Source organism: Lissotriton helveticus, chromosome 7 (assembly GCF_964261635.1).
Source record: "Lissotriton helveticus chromosome 7, aLisHel1.1, whole genome shotgun sequence".
Lineage (NCBI taxonomy): Eukaryota > Metazoa > Chordata > Amphibia > Caudata > Salamandridae > Lissotriton > Lissotriton helveticus.
Window position 1 is genome coordinate 1,070,758,710 of NC_136068.1, and position 24,448 is coordinate 1,070,783,157.

The 24,448-nt window shown below is 41.8% G+C and overlaps 1 long non-coding RNA gene across 3 annotated transcripts in view; it reads left to right on the forward strand.

Moving 5' to 3' along the window:
* The window catches only part of LOC144767229 (uncharacterized), a 353,258-nt gene that overhangs the window by 22,720 nt on the left and 306,090 nt on the right, over nt 1–24,448 (forward strand). The window contains exon 1 of one of the 3 annotated variants that reach the window (XR_013598107.1): nt 3,402–3,758. The exons of the other annotated variants lie outside the window; for them this stretch is intronic. This is a non-coding gene — a long non-coding RNA (uncharacterized LOC144767229). Of the gene's footprint in view, nt 1–3,401; nt 3,759–24,448 lie in introns of those variants that run through there. 3 annotated transcript variants of the gene reach the window in all.

Below are 24,448 nucleotides of genomic sequence, written 5' to 3' on the forward strand. Positions count from 1 at the left end.
TTGAGTAAGTTGATGGTGATTTTCAAGACCAGTTTAACCTCACTACAACAATACATTGATTTGCATAATTAATTGACTCTAAAATAATCACAAACACCTGACATCATTTAAAAGATTTTATGTAATTAATTTGCATAAAAGAAATCAAGAAAACTGTTTAATAAAATCATGAAGAGAAAATTCAGGTTCACATTAATTCCATTATTCTGTGAAATAAAAACATCAATTAATGTTTGGTCATGTACCTGAAAGATAATTCTTCATGAAAAGATCAGAGAACCATAGTTAAAAACACATGCATTTAATTCTAAAGATTTCTACACTAAAACCTTCCTACCCAGCACTAAAACACAAAACTATACTTACTAACCCAGGCCTCCTCAGACGCAGTCTCCCAGGCTAGTGTCCCGTTACGATCTCCAACCTACAGGGGTTATCAGTGAGCCTTCTGGCATAGTTTCAGGCTCCCAGCATCTCTGCAAACAGCTGCAGTGCAAACAGCATCTCTCTGCGATCAGCTTCTGTGACATTAAACCCCAATTTTGCTCTGATATTTATACTGTATTTGCTGGCTCTCTACCCTCAAATGTTTCAAGTCTTGCCATTTCCCTTTCTCTGATTGGTCATGACATTGCAATTATTAGCTCTCAGGATGTTCGTTAATCGACAATGTATTTTTTAACTTTCAGGATGTCCATGAATAACTTCCTGATTAAAAAGATGACAGATACAAATTTGACTGTCCATGCATTTATTAACTACCAGGATGTCCGTGAATAACTTTGTTTGACAAACTGATAAATAAAAGTTTGACTGTTCCGGTTCATCATTAGGCCTTTAAATGTTCATTTTCAGTGATTCAGCTGGTTCCACATGGACATTTTTGGAAAGCATTTGACTTTTATCCTTGGCAGACATTCAGCTGTTCTCGTGGTTATCATTTTGGCCCACAGCCACTCACCAGCGTTCATATCAATTGGCCTCGAATATAGTCAGCTGAAGTTGCAAGGTTTTCAGTGAAGCACAGAGCATGGACGAGCTTCTTTCAGCAAAATGATGTTAGCTTTTTCTACTGCGCAGAACCGGGAAAATCGAAACCATTTTGGAATTGGCAACCAACCAAAACTACGATAAACACAAAAAGAAAATGTAAATACACAGAATATATGTGTTTTCTGTCCCCCACCCACCAGTGCTAATATTTATCCTTTAAAACTGTTACCTAGCAGAAAAGCATCACACTGCAAGCCATTAAAAATGAAGCAGAAAAGCAGCATGCAGTGCACAATGTACATTACAACATAGACATGCATTATTACACCACTTAAATGCACAAAATAGATTAACATGCGTTTTACATCTTTAATTAATATGTTAATCAAATCTGTTAGTGCAAAGCATTTCCCACATGTAATGTGTGTGTTTTGGTTAATACACAGCAATCAAAATTAATATATTTACTTTGCTATGGGGGTGATTGATCTGAATGGGGTACACACAAAATCTTCCGTACCTCGCGCCATCAACATGCAGGTCTGGATGATGTAGAAGCAGTGTTTGAGGCATTGGATGTTTGAAGCATGGGACACTTTTAAATAAAGTTGCTTATCATCTGCATTATGGGTGGGTGAAAAGTCTGCTCCGCTGGCGGAGTTTTGTCCACTCCACATTCTACTTGGAATGTGGAGTTCTGGCAAAACTCCACCAACCTTTGCGTGCTGCAGTTTTTTCTCGCATGGAGCTCACCAACGTTAAGTTGATGAGCGCAAGCAAGAATTTGCATCCCCATAGAGTGATTTTGGGGTGCTAGAATGCCTACCAGTGAGATTTCCCAACACGGGTGGTCACAGCAGGTTGTGACCATTTGCGCTGAGAAGCTGCAGCTTGAGTAGAAAATCTACTCGCGAGACAGAAAGAAGATCTCTGATTTTACAGCATGAAACAAGCTCCCTGTGCTAAAAAATCAGTGTGAGCATCCTCATTTGCTGAGTTCCAATTGCTCGCGGAACTCCGCTGAATCTCACGGTTTTTATGTAACTCTGCAGAATTACGCGGAGTGAAACTCTGCGAGTTCCGCCCACCCCTAATCTGCATAATGGTGAATCTTGATGCTTTTTGTCAGTAGAGCACAAAGTAGCTCCATGTATAGGCTAAAGATAACAGGAGACAGTGTGGAGCCCTGATGGACTTTAGAGGTGATACTAATTTTTGTGACTTGGAGGTGCCCATGTGAACAATATGGTGTCAGTTGTAAGGGTAGGAGGAGAATCAGTGAAGGATATTGCCAGTGAATCCTTTTCGAGTCTCCAGGGTACATATGAAGGTGGGATGGTTATCTCTGCAGAAGGGAACTGAGAGGTCCAGCAATATCAGAAGGCAGGGGTCATTTTTATCTGTGGTCAAAAAGGCATTGTCTACGACGTGTAAGGTTTCCATGCTGCAGTTTGATCTGAAGCCAGAGTGGCAGTCGTTCAGGAGATGTTCAACACTGATGTGTCTTTGGAATTGAACATAGACTGTTTTTTCAATGATCTTGCCGATGAAAGCTAGGTTGTGATGGGCCGGTAGTTGGCAAGGTGATCAGTGCCTAGTGCTGGTTTCTTTAGGAGTGGGAGGATCTGGCATGTAATGAGAACTTCTGGAAAGATGCCTTGAGTGAGGGTAACATTGACAATGGTAAGTAGGGGTAGGAGAGCATCTCCAAAAAGAAGGACTATGGTAAGACATCATCTTTATAAGAAGTGACTTTGAGTGAGGTGAGTATGTTAGTGAGATCTGAGAGAGATAGGGCTTTTTAAGGCTGACTATTGCAGGATTCTACTGGAAGGAGTGGGTGTAAGTGATAAAGCAAGCTTTGTGTGGCCGATGTGCTGTCAAATGGTCTGTATTTGTTCACTGAAGAAGAGGTTCATGACATTACAGTTTTTTATTGAGTAAATAACAGGTGGGTCTGGCAAAGTTGTTTTGAATTTGTGTTTGTTATTTTTCCAGTAGTCCATAAATATATATGTGTTGTTTAGTCAAGGCAGGTACATGCACTTCAACTTCGGGCACAGGGTAGATGCAGTGCTTGATTGTCTTCTGCTTTTGTTGGTGGCTTCATTGATGGTGTTCGTATTGTCCATTGTTTTGGCTAATGTGATGAGCTGTCTGGGTGTCTCCCTGATACTAATACTATTCAAATAGTAGTATTTGATGTAGTGGTAACAGTGGAAAAGCATATAACATCTTATTGTGTCCTTAATAGTAGCCTGATGTAGTGGATAATGTCAGTCCCCTTCGATATATAAACATGATTGTACTATGCATCTATGTAATAATGCCAGCAATACTAAATGCACTTTCTGTATTTTTCAAAATGATAACTTTTTTTTTTAAAAACCTTCTTTTGTAGTTTCAGAAGTAAGGCATCCACTCTCCAAGGCCCCTTATAGGAAACTGGAGCAAAACATTGGAAGCAGGGATTCCATTATGGATGCAAAAGGGTCCACGAAGGAGGTGCTTACCCTCAAGGAAATCTCTAGAGAGGTTGATTTGGTCAATGAGAGATTTTAAGAGGAAGCAATCACTCTGATTAAATGATCTGCTTCCACATTGTCTGAGCCCCTGATGTGCACTGCCGCAATTGAGAGAATATGTTGTCCTGCCATCAGACCCAGGCAACATGCTACCTCATTCAGGGATTGTGAGTACTGCCTAATGGTTGATATACGCTACAAATATTGAGCTGTCCATCCCTATCAACACATTGAAGAGAAGTAAGTGATGTTTCATTTTCATCCTAAAGTACTAGTACTTTATACATTTCACTCCTCTCTGGAAATTATTCTTCCAACGTTTTTGCCATTACCTTGTTCTGAAGAAAAATTGTTACATTTGTTCCATGTTAAGTGGGCTCCATCCATGTATTTTGACAGATCAAGTAAACTGAGAAGACAGACTCTCTTTTTGTTACTTTTAGCCATTTGGACAGGATAAAAAGGAATCTAAAGGAACACTCAGTTGGTGGTTAAAAGAAACTGCCGGATTGGCCTATTTGTTTCAAGAAGAGACAATGGCAGAAAATGTCCATGGTCATTGTATTAGATGTGTGGAAGCTTCTTTGGGGGAGTATTCAAGGAGTTTATTTGCATGACATTTGTAGATGTGGTGCTTGGGCCTCAAACCACACCTGCAGACTTCAGAATTTAGAAGGGTTACAAAAGAGCTTTCTTGTGGGTGTTTTACAGTTGGTTTTGATGTAAACGTTGTCCCCTAGGATTAAGGGTTTTTGATTAATTATGCATTATTTCATTGAGAATTTGCATTGTATTGATATTTTATGTGGTGGTTTTGACTTAAAGGATCAGTATTACTTATTACTTTGTTATACCTCATGGTGTATGACTGGGTTGAGGACATGAGACGCAGAGGTAATGTCTTGAATACTTACCAGTAATCTTCTTTACTCAGTCCAACCTGCCCTCTTCCCAGCAATTACGTATCACCCACTATCGCTGGTCCAGGCCATTGACAGAGCTTGGGATTACAAGAAGTGCTAGGAATGATAGTCTATTCATGGTGCCCCGCTGAAGGTGGGTGGAGTTGTGGTTAGCCTTTCTTGTTTTGTTTCTTGACCTTCTTCTGATGACATTCCTCATTGTGTAATGACTAGAACGATTACAAGTTGCAGTAAGAGTATTAAAGATTACCAGTAAGTAATTAGGTCATTAGAACCAAGAAAATAAGGAAATGAACGATGTGTAGAGTAGGCATGCCTGTGGCCTGATGCTGGCAGCCGAAGCTCGAGATAGGGGCAGGCACTCAGTTTGCATATTCTTACTCTAAGTTTGATCCAGACTGCCCCTCTGTGGTAGACATAGCAGTACTTTTAGTATTGATTAGTGTTGTGTCCTTCCACTGGTGTGTGTGATGTGTCATCACCATGTGCTGGATGATCACTACACAACAGAACATTGGATCTTTTACTCAGTACACATTGTTGGTGGCCCTCCACATTTTAAATAGGTGCAGCACTGAGGGAAGGATTGCTTGCAGGCTAGTATGTGTGCATTCATAATGTTTTCAAAAAGTGCCTGTCTCGAGTCTGTCTAGAGCATAGTTACTTAGGCTGGGCTTCTCCAAAAAACAATAACCTACTAGGTAACAGATACTTCTCATATGTGGAAAATGTATTTATTTATTTATTTTGAAGCTTATAAAGCGCACGGCTACCCCCGACGGGGGTGTCCCGGCGCTGCGAACAGCAGTCAACCAAAAGGGGCACAGCGGAATCTAGACATTAGAAAATAACCAGGTTTTAAGTCTACTCCGGAAAACCAAAGAATTAACAGAAACAGAACTCTGAGTGACTGAAGCAAAACCTTCAGGATGCTGATGTGGAATATCACCTAAGTGAGAATGGTGTCAGGTCTTGCATATTCACTCAGGGGCTGATTCATAAAGGTAAACGTGCATGTTTGTATAAATGTAGATTTTTTTTACATTTATAAATTATAAGTTAATAGTAAGTCTACAACTGCAGAGACTCCACAGGAACAGGCATATCTTTTTGTGTGCAGAGTTCTCCGCCCCAACTGGGGAGTCTCTGTTGTCATTAATTTACTATTAACTCATAATTGGTGAATACAAATAAAATCTGTAAAGTTTTACAAAAGTCTAAGATTACCTTTGTAAACCAGGCCCTCACTTATCTACTTATACATTCCCCAAAGTGAGTTAAGCAACTGCTGCACACATCTGTTTCTAACCTACATGTCACTCTTGCCTACCTGCACATGTTCTGCGAATATTGAAAACATGTATTAGTCTGCCCTGCTGTTCTCTGGGTATTGAGCTTTCTGCCTGCTGTGAGAGAGGGAATCTTTCTTTACTACTGCCGAGTTATACCTGTTCTGTGAGGTAGCAAATCTTCAGTGCTACTGCCTAATTTGTACCTGTTCTGTGATGCGGAAAGCTTGGGCTGCTGCCCCCCTAGCTATATCTGTCTTTTGAAGGGAAACTTGCAATGTTTCTGCCCAAGGTATAACTGTTCTACGAAGAGGGGGAGTTTCCACTCATGTTGCTCCATCTTATCAAACAACAAAAGATATGTAGAATGCACATGTATAATATCTGCAGGCCATTCAGAAACGTTTGTGAGACCCAGGGCAAAATGTATTGGCAGAACCCTGATCCAAAGACCCTTAAAGTGGAGTTTCTCTCCACTTGCTCCTACACAGTCTGGCAGGGTGTCAAACTTAGGTAAAACATGCAAGTTGAGTTTGTAGTTCCCAACACATTACATCCATATCTTATGAGACTTAAAGATTTAACATATTACTCTGGCTCAGCTCATAATCAGATTCCAGATGTTTGCTTCCTCCCCCCTACTCAGCCAAGTGAATTACTCTGCTCCCCAGCAGGGGGAACAAAGACCTCCCCACACAAAAGGAACATATTTCAATGATTGACTCAGTTCTTGGGAAAGGAAGGAGTGGGGGAAATCTGCATCAGATAATTAGCTGCCACACTCATCCCTGAGCTGGGTCACCTCAGGCCTACTGAACAAAGGAGGAAGCCAGATGTCTGGAGCCAACACAGGCGGGGCTCACCTTTAACATTTTGGTGGGAAGGAATGAGACAGTGGTGTCAGCTAGGATCAGAGCTGAGGCCCTCAGAGGAGCTCTTTCTAGAGAAAAATTGAAGTTGCCACAATGGATTGTACCAGAATGCTGTGCAGGATGGTGGGACAGGGGTGGCGGTATGACGTGGCACCCCAGGATTGGCAAGGGTGTTGTCATCTAGACATTGCCATCCTTTTAAAAATCCTCAAGGGAGAAAGAGTTGAGAAGACCCTGGACCATGGAGGTGACGATGGCCTAAAGTATGACTTTAGGGTTTAGTCAGCTCTGTACCTGGGTAATAGAAAGCAGGAGGTCTGGTATCTCTCTCTCAGGACTCGATATCCCAGCAAACCGCAAGGGCGGCTGGAAACACCGGAGCTGGATTTTCTCGGCTGGAGAAAAAGACAGCGTCTTTCTCAGTGCGTCAAAAGGGAGGGGCGGCGTCCGTGGGCTCTCGCATCAGCTGGGCTCTCTGACAAGTAGATAGCCGCTCTGCTCCAAACCACCGTGTGTTTGCTTAAGGCAACATTGGTATATTTATACCTGAAAGGTGCCGGGTTTGACGTAAGGTTGGACATATGACGTCAATAAAGATGTCACTAAGAACTGGCCATTCTTTCAGTGCTCACAGGAGTTCTAGGACAAATCAAAACAGAAGCATGGGGATTTCCCAGGTTGCTGGAGGTTTGCTTTGTTTAACCCCTTCGGCGCTGATGACGAGCTCAGCTCGTCATCAGTTGCGCCGCTCGCACGCTGATGACGAGCTGAGCTCGTCATGTAACGCGGCTTTTTGAAAAAAGCCGCGTAGCGCGAAAATCGCCGCAGCGCGCATGCGGTTAAAGAACGCGTTGTACTCTCTAGGAGTCTAGGGGAGTAGGATATCGTTTGTTATAGCCATACAAGGGCATACATCGGGAATATCGAATTAGGGTCCTAGATAGGAATACAACACCCACTCCACGATCTAATGTCCCTCATCACTAAAACTAAGCAATAGTAAACATATAACGATGCATGTGTGTTTCCACCCCATCCCAAAATACATAATTCGCATTTGAAATGGTATATGGTAAATACACGAAAATGAGTATTGGTACTGTACGCTTTTCAAGCAGTGGTATCATTCAGTTAAAAATGCATATATATATCAGCTGAATGAATTGCAAAAATTACACATGAAATGGCTCTGAATACAGAAGAGAAGGTCGAGACCATTCCATCACATATTAATACAAAATGCTGTACATGTGCTAGAGGTGAAATATTGTCTCTAGAGTTCCTAAATTAGAAGCTCTGTTCTCTAAGAATAGTTCTACTTTAAGCAGAGTACTCTGTAAATATTTTGGAAGTGAAAGAAAAAAATTATTTCGCTTTCAGGGGAAAAATAGTTCCAAATGTTTTCAGTAGCTTTTGTTTATCACAGCTGGAGGCCGAATTCAGAGTTCAGGGAACGCTGTGTGCTCGTTGTTTTTTTTTTTTAATTATTTTTTTTGTTCAGGGGAGAACATCATTTCAGACAGACTCGCAAAAAATTGGTCTACGACATCAGGTGAAAGTTCAACCAAGTTTGAAAATGCTGAAACAGTGCATGTGTGAGTGTGAGAATGATTGCTATCATCGATGTCAGGATCAGCAATGCTCACAGAAGGTTGTACCTGTGTGATGCTGCTGATGTACTCCACTGCCACATACTCGTAGTGGTGAAGTCTCAACGAATGCAGTCATCATAATAGGTAGCCGCTGGGGACAACACGATGCATGAGCCGTTACAGGACCTAGCAAGGTATCTGTATCCATTGGTACTGCTGATGGTAGTGTAAGACATACGTCCAACACGCATTCTTCTCCGCATGGAATACATCGAAGCACAGGTAAGATGCAATCTTGCCAGATTGGTCTGAATGAAAGAAACCAGGTCATATTCAGCTCTCTTAGCCGGGCTAATCCAAGGACTTTAGTTATGCGGTCCCGGTAGCGTATTGCTAGGATCGTTTCTTCCATCGTTGCTGGAGTCTTGTCTGCGGCTTGGCTTGCCATATCGGAGCAGAAGAATCGAAAATAAAATTCCTGCTACGAGTCCCAAAAGTAGAGGTAGGCCGCCAAAGACAGAATGGACAAAATTGGGAAAGATGCCCAGAACTGTTTCAAACGGTGTTAACAGTCCTGGAAAAATTGTCTTAAATACATGTGCGATGCCACTGGTATCTGACATGTTTAAGATTTGGCTCAATATTTCTACGAAATGCACGGGGCAATTTGTTGATAATAAGGAATGTATCTCTGCTGTTGTCCTTGCGACTTGCAGATCATACGTTTCTTTAGACGAGGTCAAAGGCACAGTTGTTTGTAAAAGAATCCACATAATCCACATTTTGTATAGCGCACAATCACCCGTTAGGGTCTCTAGGCGCTGGGGGCCGTCGGGAAGATTAAGCAAGCTATTGCCCAGAGTCGCATGGTGCTGGACTAACCTGCCGCCGGAGCCGGGGATCGAACCCTGATCCCCAGATTCCAGCGTCAGTCGCCCTGGCCGCGGCGCCACACCTCTCCCACAATGGATTTCATTCTGCTTAAAGTATCAATTTGAATAGAAGAGATATTCAAATAAGGCCATATTACCGCCTCCATGTCTGGATTGCTGTTTGGATACAATACTTGCATACAGCAAGTGACCATGGAACTAACGCTTACGAGATAGGCTTTTCCTGGCACCATGCCACAACAGCTGTGGTAATTTATTAGAACGTAGCTGCCGTTGGAAAGCTGTCTGAAAAATGGCTCTATCTGTTTTGCAGGAGTGCCGTGCAGGTGACATGAAAGGTTATTCGAAGACCCTTCGCAGGCTCCATGCAAGTTAATACCTTGACACAGGAGTGTATCACTTAGTGATTTTTTACAATTGTTACCACTAAGAAATATCTCCTTTTTCTTTTCATTATAACATTTGTGTGTATAAGGTAATTTCCATGTTGACTTGATGTAGCCTTTACCCAACCTTTCATACTGGCCCGCTGGTATATATTCTTGGCAATATTTAAACTGGAAAGTTGTTATCGGAATTGTAATAATTCCGTGTATTATCCATTCAATGACAGGTCTTTCTGACATTGTCAATGGTAATCTCTCAAATTTTTCAATGCTCAGAATCGTATAGTCTGCTCCTTTTTGTGCCAAACTGATTTGTTTATCAGTAAGGTTAAAGATAGAGAATAATGATGTTACGTTGATTAAACACCATGGCACGTAGCCTGAACGCAGATTTTGCAATGTCCAGCCAAGCTGTACAATAGAACGTAATTGGGACTGACCATGTTGTAACATTAGTAAGTCCTGCTCTATTATGTCAATAGCAGATGATACGATACTGTCCAGTGAATATATTCTGGAGGACAGAGTCGTTAACCCATTGTCCACAACAGAAAGTGATTTTTCCAAATTAATACGATCAATTTCTCGTATTTTTCTGCTGTCTCAATTTGCATTACTTTCCAAGCTTCGTTGTACGCAGCGTATATACCGGCCGCTATGAAACGTTTCTGACGCTGTTTGCGTGGTCCTAATATGAAATAACGCAAGGCAGCACCGTCTTTAAGTAAAGTCAAGTGTTGCTTAATTTCAGCCAGTGTGGATTTCTGTAGCCATTTGAGGCATAGTTTCCCTACACTGTGTGTTGTAACTATCCCTGGATGTTGTCTCTGGGAGTATCTAGGGTCTGGCCTGGTCTGTTTAAACCCCTGTATTTTGTTCAGGAATCTATCTTGACAATTATTTGTGTCTGTGGGCCAGATCAACCATTTTTTCCAATCAGGATGTGTTCTGTTTTGGTGTAAAATATGGGATACGTCTATCTCCACATCTGTAGTGCTATTACTATCAGGTTTGGGCTTTGGAATAGACGGTTTATTTAAGTCTTTTATGTTAGCTAGGCCAAGACAAGTAGTCTGTTGAATGGTGTCATTCAAGAATATTATTTGTTCTGGGATCATGCAGGCTCTAAACAATGCTTCTAGGCCTTGGACCTGCCATTCTTTTGTACCCCAGATGGTTTTTGTTTCAATGTTGTTTTTCCAAAATTCAAAACCAAATGTAGTCATTTTTTCATAAAATGCTTCAGAATAAATCAATTTAGTATTTGTCAACATTGTTTTCATTCCGGTCTTATTTAACATTTTAAAATAAAACGTTTCTGCATCACTTGTGTTAAATCCTGAGAAGTATGGGAATTTCTCATAAAATGTTTTTGAGCTGCCTTTAGGCGGTGTTGCACAATGTTCCCATTGATTATAATTAAAAACATTTCTAGGCTGTGCAGATTTATGCAAATAGTGATGACCAAAATGGTTATAGCAATACATTTCTTCATAATTTGATGAACCCTGTAAGTAATTATGTTCTGTAAATTTTGCTGACATTACTAAATCTGACATCATATTGTTAATATTTTCAAAGTCCCAATCATCAGAGAAAGTACTTGGTTTTACAAAGTCACTTAATGAAACCTTAAACTGGTGTGGATATTTCAAGAGCTCAATCGGGCCAAAAATGTCATACTCAGTTCTGTCCCATGCTACCCCACCGGGTATTGGATTGGCTGTGATGTTCACCGATGACAGTTCTCTTTTCTCGATGTGAGTTGACTTGTGAGGTTTTAGGACCAAGTTGATGTTCTGACTTGCTGTTCCATTGTACTATATTTTCCTTCAATAAATTTTCACAACAAAGAACCATGATGATCCAAAGCAGGAGGAAAAGTACACCTAACACAATCCAAAATTCAATCCATGGAGAAATCAGATAGGTTTCTTTGAGTTGATGAAAGAGTTCAGTTACTTTTGTCTTTGAAAGTTTTTGTTGCTGGCGTTTCTTCATGTTCACTTGGATCATCAGAAAAGTCATCGAAATTGATGAAGTAGCCAGATGCAGTTCTGTCAATTGTGGGAATTGCTTCCGGATTTTCATTAGCTTTTGGATTTTTCTTTGTTTCACTAGCATAGTCTGAGGCTACATCGTTGTAGACTGGTGTTTCTTGACGAACTGTTGCAATTTGGGTTTCAAGAGGCACAAGTTCCATGGCTTTGTTGCATAGTCCTTTTTTATTCACTGCAGGTTTATCAAAAGTGATTAGTCTTTCAGTTTGAACCTCTTCGATTGTAGCAAATTTTGGTATTCTGCTATTTCTTGGGAGTCCACTGGGCCTACTACTTATTATAGGCCACATGATTGTGGTTTTACCAGGTCGATGGATACAACTCGGTTCTCCTTTTTACCAGCAAGGGGCGGTAGTACAACTGATCTTGTTCCTCTGACAGCTAAGACAGGTACTGCTTTTCTGTAAGAAGGCCCAAATTCCTTCTTCACCGCGATCTTCTCTCTGACTAGATCCCCAATCTTTGGAATCCAGACAGGTCTTGCTGGGACAGGTGGTTTTTCTTCAGTGGCTGTTGCTTTAATTTTATGTTACTCAGGTTTCGTCTTGTTTCATCTAAGTCCTGTAAAACAGCCAAACGGTCTTTGATGTCAAAGCATTTTTCTTCTACCACTGAAGTGTGACTATCAAGATCCTGAATGAACATTCTAGTACCGAACAATAGTTCGTATGGACTGAGACCTTTTAGAGAATTTCTTGGCAGATTATTAAGACTACGTTGGACACTTGTTAAATGTTGGACCCACCCATCACCCGAACCTAATACCCTCGCCGTTATAGATTGCTTTATGTCCCGTTTTTTTCTTTCCACTACCGCATTTCCCTCAGGATGGAAGGGACAAGAGTACCGCAATGCAATGCCCATGCTGGCCATGGCCTCCTTGTAGGCCCTAGAGCTAAAACGCAGGACCCTGGTCAGAATGTAGCATGCCAATTGCGTATGTGCCGATAAAGACTCTTTTATAACAGTTCTGGCGTCAGCCGAGCGCTGGGGCCACATTTTAAGTGAATCTAGTCGTAAATATTATGGGACGTATTTCTCCTGCTGGATTTTTCGTATAGATAGCCTTATGCTTTCTAATAGAAGGGTCCTGGCAATACTCCGGTCGGTTCGCGACTGCGATCTCTGTTGCAGTTTGGACAGCCCATTGCAAATTTGTAATGTTGCAGGCTCATCCCCGGCCACCAGTATTCTGATTGTAATTCTTTCTGAGATTCCTTGATCTCTCGGTACCTTAGACCCAATCCCATGTGTGCGTCTGCTATTAAAAAGACTCTCCTGTTCGTGTTTGGAACTACTCTATCCCCCACTCCAGGGATTTGAGCAAAAGGAACGGAGTTTGCATCAGTTATGTATGTATTACTGAGTGGATAGTTCAGAGGTAATGCTGCATAGTCGCCTTTTAAAGACGCTTTTACCGCCAGCATAGTTTCTCCGTCTATGTATTTTTCTGAACGCTTTTTTGTGGCTACGGAAGCCGGTTGAGCTGCTTCCGCCGTGGCTCTGTGAGCCAATGAATTCTCTGCAACGTGAACGCCATCACGTTGATGACTCAGTGTATGTATCACGTGAGTCTTTTGTAGTTCTTTCTGCTAAAGAACTACCTGTTCCCAAAGCTTTTTATGCTTTATTGTGGCACCGGTGTCATCTTTGTAATCGTTTTGAACCCAGTTCTGTAAGTCATTGTTGTAAGATTTGACGCAGTAATGCGAATCGCACACTATTAGTGTGGGAAATTCGCGATCGGCATTTTCAAGCGCCATCTTTAAAGATCTTATTTCAGGTCGCTGAGTTGAACAGTATCTGAGTGATTCAGTTTTGGTGACTATTGGTCTGAATTTACCAAAGCGCCAGCGACCTTTAACAATCGCGCACGCTGCGTTGTAGGATTTTTCCTCTACATCGTAGTGTTGTGCAAATCTGTCCATGTAGATTACACATGTGTATTGTTCGAGAGGCAGAATTTCGATTGGCAGAGGATATTCTTCTTCATATTCTAGATTTTCTAGTTTTTTAATTTTTGGGTCAAAATAGTATTTCACGTCTTCTGCAGCAAGAAAATTTTCCCATTGAATCCATTTTGGATCTAATGCCTCAGCAGTCAAATTGCGTGGGCTTGTTAATGCCTCAAGGGCTGATTCTGCTGTTAAAACAGTTATTCTTCTGCCTTGAGCTTGGGCTCTTTCTTTTGCTACAGCAGTTTGAACCGCAGTTAGAATTTTTTCAGTAGAACTGAATTTCATTTCAGCTTGTGTGTACAAGTGTGATTTGTAAGCTATTGGTACTGTTTCTCTCTCATTAGAGGTTAGGTACGTGAATCCGCATCTTCCTGGGATGACTCGGATTACAAGGTTGCGTATGTTTTCGCGAGTTTGTAATTTAGTTTTAGCTAATATGTCTGTTTGCAATGATCTTATAATTTCTGTATGTTTCTGAGTCCAATTTATTGGTTTGAAATCAGGTTTTATTAATTCATAGAGAGGTTTAAACCTCTCTGCATAATTTAGAATGTATGTTCTTCCGAAATTCAGGAAACCTAGTATTGATTGTAAGTTCTTCAGCGTTTTAGGTGCTTGGAGTACAGCACACTTCTCTAAGAAGTTGTCTGCTAGGCTTTTGCCTTCACTTGATAATTCATATCCTAAAAACAGGACAGTTAGATGGGCAATTCGTGACTTTTTAAAGTTGAATTTGTAACCCTCAGCTGCGAACCCAAGTATTATGGTGTTCACTCTTTTCAAGTGAGTCTCCAGGTCATCATCTGTGAGATAGATGTCATTGACAAAAGATAATGCCTCATCATCATATATTTGTAGTAACTCTGTTACTCTTGCTGAGAATAATCCTGGGCTATTCTTGAATCCCTGTGGGAGTCGACAAAAGTGTTTTTGCGACCCCATTATTGAGAAAGCGGTCAAATACCTGCTTTCAGGTGCAATGTTTTGACAAAAGAATCCATTAGAGATATCTAATGTTGTTTTATATTTTTTGCGCACAATGTTATTCATTAGTGCTGCACTGTGTGAGTTTTGTACTGCAAAAGTTTTGCAACATGAGTTTAAGTGTCTGTAGTCCAAAACTAGACGATATGAATCGTCTGGCTTAGAGACAGGAAACAAAGGATTGTTCATTTGTGAGGTGTATGTTTCAATCACCCCCTGGTATTCAAGTTGATCTAAGATCTCCCTGACTTGCTTTTTAGCTTCTTGTTTAACTGGGTAGTGCCTTTGTTCAGTGGGTTGACTTTTTAACTGGATTTTGTGAGGAGGAGAATCCTCATCCCATCCTACATGATTTTTATATAATGCAGGACCTTGGGCTACTGCCCATTTTCTTGCAAGTGTATATTTTTTATGAATTGGAATATGATTTGAGAAGGCAGGCATATCATTTCTTCGCCATGAGGGCACTCCCTGGCAAACTCTGGTGGCCAGTCTTTCTCAGCTAACAGGATGTCATAGCCTTTCGAAAGGTTATCCCAAAAGAGACCCCTTACTTTCCTAGTCTTGTCCCCCTCTATATGCAGTGTTATTTCGTATATTTTATGAGGTTTGCTAATTCTGGTATCTGCAGTTTCCACCTGAATGTATTAATTCGTGTCCACTGTCTCCAGAAGATTCATCAAGATCTTGCGAGCTATTGTCACTTCTGCTGCGCTGTCTAGCATTGTCTGGGCCCACTCTCCGTTTTTCAGTTGTGTCCTCAGTATCCTCGGCATGTTTTATTATTTTAATACTAGCTACCTTCTTTCTTGGAAATTGTAATTTTTTACTTTGATGAGCAGGTTCCTTGTCTTTGGACTTGGGGTGCTCTTCCTTGTGTTCTGACCGTCCTCTTCTTTCCGATTTCTGTGAGGAAGTCTGAAAAGATCGAGAGGGACGTGTATCAATATCTTGATATCTATCAGGTTTTCTCAATTTATCCCTATCTCTAAGGTTGTATCTTTTCTCAGAGGGCTCCCTCTGGGGAGACTTGTTTCCTTGGTCCGGAGATCTATCTCTCCGTTGAGGAGACCTTCCTCTGGACTGGAATAGTTTTTCTTTGGGAGTGGATTGTTTATTTCCATCCCAACTCTTTTTAGGAGTGTTTAGATTATTTTTAATAAATGTTTTTTCAGGATTTTCAAGTAGTTTGGGTTTTACTGGTTTCCCTCCCAAACTATCTCTACCTAGTTCTTCATAGGATTTTTCTATGATTATGGCAAGTTCAAATGGTTGGTCTGCTATATCTGTTTCTTTTAGTTTCTGGAGGTATGTTATGTCCTCCATTGCCAATTGAACTAATTCTCTATATGCCTTTGTTAATTCTTTTATTTTATCTAAAAGTTCTCCACTTGACATTTTTTCAATGTCTGGATGTGGTGTGTAGCTGGCTAGAACCGGCCTCGTGGCTCCTGGTCTACCTAGTGGACCGAGCCTGGTGATGTGATTTTTATGTTTTAGGGCGCCTTTAAACCAGAGCACGATACAGAAAAGGGGGTGGTGATGAACAGAGTGTCTGAATTAAGCAGACCACTCTTACCCAGTCCAAAGATCAGGGCTTGATCCATCACCGTTATTTATCTCACTGCCCCATCCCAGTTCAGAACCTGGCTATATGCAAATTAGTCTGTCCCTGGCCCAGTGCATCATGGGAACAGGGCAGACCAAACTACCAAGCCAATTCTTCACCAGAAAGGAGACAAGCTACCGGGGACCAGTTTCTGGCATTTCAGCCTCTTCGGCCCGGCTTGCTTGAATCCTGATGGAGCAGTGAGAAAGGGACTCATGTCTGAGTATACCCTGCCACACCTATAGTGGCCAAAAACGATACAGAAAAGGGGGTGGTGATGAACAGAGTGTCTGAATTAAGCAGACCACTCTTACCCAGTCCAAATATCAGGGCTTGATCCATCACCGTTATTTATCTCACTGCCCCATCCCAGCTCAGAACCTGGCTATATGCAAATTAGTCTGTCCCTGGCCCAGTGCATCATGGGAACAGGGCAGACCAAACTACCAAGCCAATTCTTCACCAGAAAGGAGACAAGCTACCGGGGACTCTGTCCATCACCACCCCTTGTTGCAAATTATTTTGTCCACCCTAAGCGTGGAAGGGTATACTCAGATGTGAGTCCCTTGCTCATTGCACCATCAGGATTCAAGCAAGCCGGGCCGAAGACGCCTGAAATGGCAGAAACCGGTCCCCGGAAGCTTGTTTCCTTCCCAGTGTAAGAATTGGCTTTTGTAGTCTGGTCTGCCCTGTTCCCATGATGCACTGGGCCAGGGACAGACTAATTTGCATACAGCCAGGTTCTGAAACTGGGATGGTGCAATGAGCTAAAAAACAGTGTTGGATCTAGCCCTGATCTCTTGACTGGGTGAGAGTACTCTGCTTAATTCAGAGACTCTGTCCATCACCACCCCTTGTTGTAAATTATTTTGTCCACCCTAAGCGTGGAAGGGTATACTCAGATGTGAGTCCCTTGCTCATTGCACCATCAGGATTCAAGCAAGCCGGGCCGAAGACGCCTGAAATGGCAGAAACCGGTCCCCGGAAGCTTGTTTCCTTCCCAGTGTAAGAATTGGCTTTTGTAGTCTGGTCTGCCCTGTTCCCATGATGCACTGGGCCAGGGACAGACTAATTTGCATACAGCCAGGTTCTGAAACTGGGATGGTGCAATGAGCTAAAAAACGGTGTTGGATCTAGCCCTGATCTCTTGACTGGGTGAGAGTACTCTGCTTAATTCAGAGACTCTGTCCATCACCACCCCTTGTTGTAAATTATTTTGTCCACCCTAAGCGTGGAAGGGTATACTCAGATGTGAGTCCCTTGCTCATTGCACCATCAGGATTCAAGCAAGCCGGGCCGAAGACGCCTGAAATGGCACAAACCGGTCCCCGGAAGCTTGTTTCCTTCCCAGTGTAAGAATTGGCTTTTGTAGTCTGGTCTGCCCTGTTCCCATGATGCACTGGGCCAGGGACAGACTAATTTGCATACAGCCAGGTTCTGAAACTGGGATGGTGCAATGAGCTAAAAAACGGTGTTGGATCTAGCCCTGATCTCTTGACTGGGTGAGAGTACTCTGCTTAATTCAGAGACTCTGTCCATCACCACCCCTTGTTGTAAATTATTTTGTCCACCCTAAGCGTGGAAGGGTATACTCAGATGTGAGTCCCTTGCTCATTGCACCATCAGGATTCAAGCAAGCCGGGCCGAAGACGCCTGAAATGGCAGAAACCGGTCCCCGGAAGCTTGTTTCCTTCCCAGTGTAAGAATTGGCTTTTGTAGTCTGGTCTGCCCTGTTCCCATGATGCACTGGGCCAGGGACAGACTAATTTGCATACAGCCAGGTTCTGAAACTGGGATGGTGCAATGAGCTAAAAAACGGTGTTGGATCTAGCCCTGATCTCTTGACTGGGTGAGAGTACTCTGCTTAATTCAGAGACTCTCTCCATCACCACCCCTTGTTGTAAATTATTTTGTCCACCCTAAGCGTGGAAGGGTATACTCAGATGTGAGTCCCTTGCTCATTGCACCATCAGGATTCAAGCAAGCCGGGCCGAAGACGCCTGAAATGGCAGAAACCGGTCCCCGGAAGCTTGTTTCCTTCCCAGTGTAAGAATTGGCTTTTGTAGTCTGGTCTGCCCTGTTCCCATGATGCACTGGGCCAGGGACAGACTAATTTGCATACAGCCAGGTTCTGAAACTGGGATGGTGCAATGAGCTAAAAAACGGTGTTGGATCTAGCCCTGATCTCTTGACTGGGTGAGAGTACTCTGCTTAATTCAGAGACTCTGTCCATCACCACCCCTTGTTGTAAATTATTTTTAAACCAGAGCAGGCGCTCTTGGTAATTTAGTGGGATTTCAACCTCCTCAAAAGGAGTGTATTCATCTGGAGGTTCCTCTATTTTGTAATGGTGGAATTCTTTTGTTACAGCGTTTGCTGCTGGAAAGTGTATCCATGAATAGAATACCTCTGTCTGCCGATATTCGTGGGCCTCTACCACGAATATGACTGTACCACCTCGTGATGTCAGTCCATTTTCTATAAGTTTAATAGTTATAGTTCTTCTTATATTTGCCGGGAGGAGTATAACATTCGGGTCATTTTCTTGGAGACTTGTGTCATCCGCTAGGAGTTGAGCTGCTATTCTAGCTGTCTCCCTTTCGTCTTCACTTTCCACCATTTTACTGATAGAAAGTTATGTTGCAGATCAAGTTTCAAGGAAAACAAAGATTAGGTGCACAATATTTTGGAACACTGTATCCTTCAACGTTGACTAAACCAAAAACTCTACATAGGAATCTCTTCCTGCTAAGTTCCGGCGGATATTAACCTTTTACCCACTCCAGACGTCGTTTGGAGTATTTACGGGAAAAAGGGTCTGTGTGAAAAAGCACGACTGAGTTACTCTAGTGTATTGCGTTAGATTATCCCCTTACCAAACGTTGGGCGCCATGTAGTGTAGTTCCTATATTCCCAATAGGCTCTGCGTATTGGAATAATATAAACAGCAGTGTAGACGTAGGACTGAGGTCGACTAGGTCTCTACTGACCATATTAGACTTAATTAGTTTTGCCAGCTAGCTCAGAGGTCACTAGAAACTTTCTCGAGTAAACAAGGAGGAGTTTAACTTCCCTGGATAGACAAGAAGGGATTAGCTTCTGACAACCATATAACATGACAACTTTGCTCCCTCAGAATAAAGAGTGTATCTCTAGAGTCGTGTGAAAACAATAGACAACTATTTTACTCAGTCAATCATGCATACTTAGTTTCACCAGAGTGCAGAGAAATAGAGAGACGGGCGTTTTCAATAAAAGGTGGTATTTATTGAGCAGTCTTCTTTCTCATGCAAGAGAAATGAATTGCCACAATTGCAATACTTATTATAAAGTAAAGTGCGTACAGTAAAAGGAGTATTATAAAATAATACTGTAAAAGCATTGATATGGTTTCTTAGCCATATGATACTTTAAAATGGATAAAATATATACATACATAAAACATTGACTAACGTCATCAACTGGTGCTTCTAAGTACGCCTACCCTGGTGTACATTACCTAAGCCTAATACGTGGGAAGGAGTAAGTAAGTAGCAGTTTAAGTTAAGTTGGTTTTTGCCAAGGAATCTGAATCAAGAATTCTCTTAAGGGTTTAGTCAGCTCCGTACCTGGGTAATAGAAAGCAGGAGGTCTGGTATCTCTCTCTCAGGACTCGATATCCCAGCAACCCGCAAGGGCGGCTGGAAACACCGGAGCTGGATTTTCTCGGCTGGAGAAAAAGACAGCGTCTTTCTCAGTGCGTCAAAAGGGAGGGGCGGCGTCCGTGGGCTCTCGCATCAGCTGGGCTCTCTGGCAAGTAGATAGCCGCTCTGCTCCAAACCAACGTGTGTTTGCTTAAGGCAACATTGGTATATTTATACCTGAAAGGTGTCGGGTTTGACGTAAGGTTGGACATAAGACGTCAATAAAGATGTCACTAAGAACTGGCCGTTCTTTCAGTGCTCGTAGGATTTCTAGGACAAATCAAAACAGAAGCATGGGGATTTCCCAGGTTGCTGGAGGTTTGCTTTGTTTAAAGAACGCGTTGTACTCCTAAGGAGTCTAGGGGAGTAGCCTTGCCGTATTTGAACTGCATGGGCTATTACTAAATATGGATATGATTCTTATGCCTTTATAAGGATATCGTTTGTTATAGCCATACAAGGGCATAAATCGGGAATATCGAATTAGGGTCCTAGATAGGAATACAACAAGCATGGACACCACACTGACAAGTATGTCAAGAGGGCTTGTGTGGGGCAACAACCTGGATTTTTATGATCAAGCGTTGGTGTGCTGAAATAAGTTCAGACACCCGTGGGTGGGGAAGCCAAACCTTGGAGAACTAGGCCTAAGCCATAGTTTACACAATACTAAGAGCTGCAGCATTTGCTCTCTGTTTCTTGAACGCAGGGGGTCCTGGTGGTTGGACCTATGGTTGCATTATGTGGCATGAAACAAGTGAAGAAAAACCCTTATACACATGTTTATGGTTCATTTGAATTGGGATGCTTTATTGACAGTTTTATTGATAAACACTGCAATGCTTAAACTTATAAAGGTTACTTCTGAGATGGTTATTGTCTAAATTCAGGTCTGATGGTGACACACTGGTAAATCATAAAATGTGGTTATTGTTATTAATGTGGTGACACTCTGACAAAGCCAGTAGGTGTGCCATATATACATATTTTACTGCAGCACCTTGACAATGCCAGTGGGCCTGCAATAAATATATTAATGTGGTGACAACCCTGACAGCCAGTAGGCCTTCCTTTTTTTTTTAAATAACACCCCCAATAGTGTGATGTTACATTTGGTCGGGGCATTTTGATTATGGGGTTCAACGCCCATTAATGGTGAAATGTGATATAAGGTTGTCACCAAAGGTATTTCTAGCTACCTGAGGTATATATTTGTAATTTGTAGCATCATATTTAGTAAGGTGTGTAAAAAAAGTACTTTTCCTTTTCGCTTCTTTTATATGGCTCTACAGAATATGTACCCATTCTGTGCATCATCGTATGTTATATGATGTTACTATTACCTACATAAGACTGAAGAGCATGTATGGTTTTGATTGATTATTATGTATGCTGTTTGTGGTAAAACAATAAACAGATTAAAAAAAACAAAAAAAAGTTATTTTCCTTTTTAAAACAAAAAGCATTGACTGGACAATAATGTATTGAGTGCTGTTGTTGGGTGCCAGCAAATGTGGATTGCTAGCCCACACAACCTCCTTTGAGCAGGCCTTGTGCTGCTCTGCTTCACTATCCAGGGAGCCAAGTTCTTCAAAGCGGTACTTGGTTCAGAGCAATAAGACAATTGCAATATTTAAAAAGGGTTCACCTCTTCTCCCAATCAATTACAGACCGACCAGTTTGATCGATGTCTCCCAGAAGGTATTTGCTAGGATTATTTTGGATTGCCTACAACTATGGATGGAGGATAATAACATCCTTTCCCCCCTTCAGGCGGGGTTCAGGGCCAAAATGTCGACGATAGACCAGATTTTTAGGCTGCAGCTCCTCTATTGGAAGATAGTAACGATGGGGGGCGGTAGCCTATATCTGGTCTTCGTCGACCTCAAAAGTGCCTTTGACCTGGTCCCCAGAGAGGCACTATGGAAGGTGCTCAGGGAGTTGGGACTTCCGTGTTATCTTGTATTCTACTTAGGAAATTACATACTCCCACCTTTGCCCAAATTAGATATGGTATGAATGGGGAACACACTAATCGTATACCGGTTAATAGAGGAGTGAGGCAAGGATGCGTTTTAGCTCCCACATTGTTTTGCATCTTTATTAATGACTTAGTGGATGCTATAAATAAATGTCAGAATATTGATGCCCCATAGCTAGCAAACAAGAGTGTACCAGCAATGATGTTTGCTCCTCTCAAAGTCCCCTATGGGCTTGCAAAAAATGTTGGATGCCTTCTGCGAATTTTCTAGGGTTAGGGGTTTAGAAATCAACATACAAAAAACAAAATTCATGGTTTTTAACCCCAGTAAGAATGTCCGCTCTAATCTCTGTATGAATGGTGTACCGTTAGAAAGGGTTTCAGAATTTGACTACCTGGGTCTCACCCTAAATGAAAACATGACCTGGAGACCGCAGGTAGTTAGATCTAACCTGAAATTAACACAGACAGCTGGGGTGCTGGCTAAATATTTCAGAAAGTCCTACCATAGACCCCTGAGCCCGGTCATATATATCCATTAGACACAGGTCAGAAGCTCAGCTCTCTATGCGGCTGAACTATGGGGGCACTCGAATCTTAGGCCAATTACCCATACAGAAAATAACTTTCTGAGGCAATTGATAGGGCTTCTGGGAAGCTCCCCTCTGTTGCCCCTGCACATGGATTTGGGGGTGAGACCTATTGCACAAGAAATTGCAAGGCGTCCGCTCCTGTATTGGCGACGTCTGTAGGCAACAAATGAACTGGCAGAGTACAGAGCCGAATTGCATGAAGTACTTAGCCTACCAGGGGCAGGGAAACTACCATGGCTTATGCACATCAAGAAATGCTTAAATGAGATAGGCTGTTCTGAGCTATGGGTGAGTCCTTTAATTGCCCATATCAAGGTCACACGTACATATTTATGTACTAGGTACTAGAAGGCGAAACTTGACAACATCTCAGAGGACTCCAATATCGTCTCTGTGACCCGCCAGTTCATGGATATAAAAGCCATCTATCAATTAGAGCCGTGTCTGGATTATATATGTCCAACCATAGCTAGGAAACTTTATTTACAGTTTCGACATGGCTGTCTCCCCCTGAATTCATTTGTTAATAAATGGTCCAAGGATGTTCCCATGGCCTGCCCCGCCTGTGGTTTAGCCGATGAAACAGAATTGTGTGTTTGTTTGTTTGCCAAGGCTATTATAAGATCAGGAGAAAAGAGCTACAGCAATTATGTAAGAATCTCGGTGCAACCAATTGTACAGACGTGTATAGGCTTTTAAAACACAATACTAGCATGCATATAGTATTTGCTAAATTACGATTTCTTGCTGCAATGTGGTGGGCTTGTCTGCAATTTTTTAAACTTCAATGAAATGTATTTTTATAACTGTGGTAATTGATAAATTATGAAAGATCTTTCTTTCCTTTTTAATTTATCTTATTCTTTTAACCACTTTTTATTTTCTAGATTTGTTTCATAATTGTTGACATGAAATGCTGTCTTTTATGGTCTCTCAACCGAAATAAAGATTTTCAAACAGAAACAAACAGAATAAGACAATTTCAGACCTAATACTTGTGAACAACTCACATACTTTGCAACTAATAACCCAATTTCTAGGACAGAAGGGAGGAAGAATGTGATATTAATCCAAGAACTGAATTGCACAATGTCTAACCAAGAAATCTTGTTTCAGTCCTATCTTCTTTGCTTAACCAGTCATCACTCTGTCTCCTTTCCATAATTGTCTCATTTGAGAGCACCTCGAAATAATTCAGTACATGATGTGCACTGTACAACAATCTCTCTTGTATATGGTTTAATAAATCAAAATGTTGCTTCATCCATAACAACAAAGGTTAAAATAGTAGACTTGCCTCTTGGGTCATCAATAAAATCGTCAGGCCAGAAGGGCTGTGGTTCACTAATTCTAATAAAAGCCATCTAGTGCAGTTACATAGTCTCATGTGCTATAGTGAAACAAAACCAAATGAACTTTTTTTTTTTTAAAGTTCGTACCTCAGCTATAAATAAAGTCTCCGTCAGAAGGGCGTAAAGTCCTGGCTAAGCTAAGAGTTGTTCTCTTCAGCCTCCAAGGTGCTGTTTTTCTAGTTAGGAAGCAACACTGGCAGGACCCAGAGAATAAAGGGAATTAGGACTGGTAGTAGGGCAGTAGATGCTTGGGTGTTGTGTGAGTGGCTCTTGGTCTCAAGACCTATCCCTGCTCACCCCTCCACACCCAGTCAGCTGTGAATGTGGCTTGGTAGACTGGGAGTGGTTGGTTTTAAAGCACAGTCTATGATTGCAATGACCCACCCTGTTAAACATGCTGCATGTGCTGACAATCGCGCCAATAGCATGTTGCGCGACCTCTTCAAAGAGTGGGACCTAGGAAAATTTGCTCAACTACAATAATCTCTTTCTGACTCTGGTGAACACTCACTATGAACCAGGGAATGTTTCACAATATTTTATGGGAAATACTTTTACTCCTGAGGAAGATGTACGGCCCATAGGGTAAATATTCAAGCCACAACAAATGTCTACAGAAAAGAGGGGAAGGTCTGTTGCTAAATTCTGCTTATTTTCATCTTCTGTTAGGAAGACTCCAGTAAAATAATTGTTATCTCTGCCAAATACAATTTTAATATAGGTTTTACATTTTTAACAAAGTGAGAAAATAAATG